Raw genomic sequence first — 3,165 nt, forward strand, 5'->3', positions numbered from 1 at the left:
GGGACGCATAGTGTTTTTGAAAAAAAAAGTGTTTTTTGAAAAAAATCACTAAGTTATAAAATAGTTTAAAATATAATATTTACATATTCTGTATTCTTTTAATGAGCTAAATATGAATCTGTTTTGATTTTTTAAAAAAAACTGTATTTTGACCGGGGACGCATAGGGACGCGTAGTTTAGCCAAAAAAAAATTTTTTTTTTAAATTTTTTTTATTAATACCATTTTCTGAATCTCCTTAAAAAGCTAAACATGAATCTGCTTTTATTTTAAAAAAAAAACGGTTTTTTGATCGGGGACGCGTAGTGTTTTTGAAAAAAAGTGTTTTTTGAAAAAATCACTAAGTTATAAAATAGTTTAAAATATAATATTTACATATTCTGTATTCTTTTAATGAGCTAAATATGAATCTGTTTTGATTTTTTTAAAAAAACTGTATTTTGACCGGGGACGCGTAGGGACGCGTAGTTTAGCCAAAAAAAAAATTTTTTTTTTAATTTTTTTTTATTAATACCATTTTCTGAATCTCCTTAAAAAGCTAAACATGAATCTGCTTTTATTTTTTAAAAAAAAAAGGTTTTTTGACCGGGGACGCGTAGTGTTTTTGAAAAAAAAAGTGTTTTTTGAAAAAATCACTAAGTTATAAAATAGTTTAAAATATAATATTTACATATTCTGTATTCTTTTAATAAGCTAAATATGAATCCGTTTTGATTTTTTAAAAAAAACTGTATTTTGACCGGGGACGCGTAGTTTATTTTTTAAAAAAATATATTTTTGTAAATTTTATATAGTTACCGTATTTTTTTTAAATTAAAAAAAACATTTTCTAACTCATCTTATAAAGCTTAATAAGATTTCTTATTAATATTAATAAAAATAAGTCGTTTTGACCGGGGACGCGTAGTTTTCGGGGACGCGTATTTTAGTCATTCCCATGAAAATCAATCATTGTTTATTATAAATTAATAAATAGAAATAATATTCATGAATTACAAAAAGGATTTATAGATATTATTTATATTTAAATATATATAGTTACAATATATATCTAATATCATTTAAATTAAAAAAGATTATATAGATATATTTATTGTCCTTTAAATAGAATGGTTTTGGTCAGCTTCTGACGAATGTTGGTATTTTCATTTTTATTTTGTTTATCTGCAAAATGATAAAATCTTATGTTTATGTAACGTTCAACTATTAATCTAATTAATTTTTAATAATGGCTAGATGTTTCTTCTTGATCTAGCATGTGATCAACCAGATTATCAAAAATATTTGTTTCTATCACTTTTGAAATCACAAAAGATACTATTCGTTTAAATATACAAGGCCTTTTAATTTGATTATTATGTTCAAATGTACGGAAACCACTTTCAGCATATTGGCATAATCTAGATACATCTCTGGAAGGAATTATTAATCCCTGATTGTTTTTAATTATAGCTCTCTTGATCTTTACAATTTTTAACAATCATTGCAGAAATACATATATAACACTTTACCTTATTTTCGAATATAAGTTTACGTGTTATATATCCTGATATATAAGTTGCGATGTTATCAACGAATGGCGATAATTTTTGGATATCTGGAACATCTATAAAAGAAAAATCTATAGCTTGTATATTGTCATCATCATTATCTTGATAATCTCCACAAAAAAGATTTGTATTATCGAGTGGAATACAATTACCTGTGCATAAGGCTCCCATCTTTGCTATCATAACGCCTCTTATAGCTGATCGTAATTGATAGGCAGAAGGGTTATTATTAAAACCTCCTCTGCTTCGTAAACAGCTAAAGAAGAGCTCTAGATGATCTTGAGATGTTTTGTAGGTTAAAAGATATCTAAAATATGAAAAGCAATAAATATACAAAATATATATAATGCTAAATAAAATACTTGAGTTTGGGGTTAGGTCCTAATAATAATTCCCTCCCAATTCCCAAAATGCTTTTCATTGACAAGATTAAGCCTATAATGCAGACTTTTTTTTTGATCTATAAACGTATTTTCCACTTTCAAACTTTAAGGATTTTAAAGTTGTAATGCACATCTCAAAAAAATTTTCATAATAAGAAAGTGAATTTGTAGTTAGTGGTTTTTTAAACCCTTTAGCAACTATGTTCCGTGTATTTAAAAAGTCAAACATTCTATAAAAATATGATTTAAAATATTAATATATTTTAATACTGATCAATCATTTGAATAAAGTCAACTGTGCTCTCACAATTTTCAAATCCATCAATCTTTAGCTCTTGTGCCAAAAGATTACCTTTTGTACAGCAAGTTTAACCTTTAAAAAAAATATAAGTATTGTAGTATTTTTAATTGTACTTTCATTTTTTGTTTGTGATAGTCAATATGAGATTTATTAATTTTATTAGCAGCACGAAGTCCTTCTTTATCTTGTAAATTGTGAAGATTAGCTATATATTTCCAATTTATTATCTATTAATTTATAAAAATATATATTTTAATAGTAATTTAATTACTGATCCATTATTATAAATTAAAATTTTTTATCACCGAGAAGATTTCCAACAACTTAATCATGTGGCATACGTAAGGGATGCCTGTAAAAAAATTTTTTAATTGATCCTCCCCTTCACCACATATTAAATTTTTATTCTTCAAATGTTTAATAATTGATTTTAAATCAATAATCTTCTTATTTCTTATAGTTTCCCTCTTATAAGAGGCGCTCATTTTTTTTCTTAATTTTAAAATATATTTATCTTGATATTTGATCTTTCTTGATAAGAATGATAAATTGGCTGTATATATATGATCATTGGCTATTGTTTGTGAAGCATATTTTCTCTTAATTAAAATATAGACAAATAATAAATCTCACAAGAATTTTAATAAATAGGGCTTACATGACTAGCAGGTTTCTCCAAATCTACATCTTCAAGAATACCAAAAAATTAGAAAATATATTGCAGCTTTTTACATGAGAAAAATTGCTTTATAGGTTACCAAAATGGCGTCCCCAGCTGATTTGTATTGATGTATAGTTTTAATGAATGAATCGTCAGTCTAGGTATATTATATGTCATTGATACATATCATGTATAATCAAACGATGATCCCTATCATATATGCACTTCTTCCAGATAAAAGGAAGGAGTCATATATTGAGCTATTTCAAAT

General features: G+C 25.3%; 1 long non-coding RNA gene across 2 annotated transcripts; it reads right to left on the reverse strand.

Annotated features, from left to right (window-relative positions):
• Positions 1–1,007: 1,007 nt before the first annotated feature.
• On the reverse strand, positions 1,008–2,930 carry LOC135926207 (uncharacterized). 2 transcript variants are annotated; one of them, XR_010571807.1, is made up of 6 exons: positions 2,892–2,930; positions 2,539–2,832; positions 2,347–2,460; positions 2,203–2,305; positions 1,912–2,162; positions 1,008–1,856 (listed from the first exon to the last, which is right to left on the reverse strand). It is a non-coding gene; the product is annotated as an uncharacterized LOC135926207 (long non-coding RNA). The 2 variants fall into 2 exon arrangements; XR_010571806.1 differs by having other exon boundaries at positions 1,009–1,856; positions 2,505–2,832.
• Positions 2,931–3,165: the final 235 nt, after the last annotated feature.

This window comes from Gordionus sp. m RMFG-2023, chromosome 3, assembly GCF_954871325.1.
Source record: "Gordionus sp. m RMFG-2023 chromosome 3, tfGorSpeb1-WG-v2, whole genome shotgun sequence".
NCBI classification, from domain to species: Eukaryota; Metazoa; Nematomorpha; class Gordioida; order Chordodea; family Parachordodidae; genus Gordionus; species Gordionus sp. m RMFG-2023.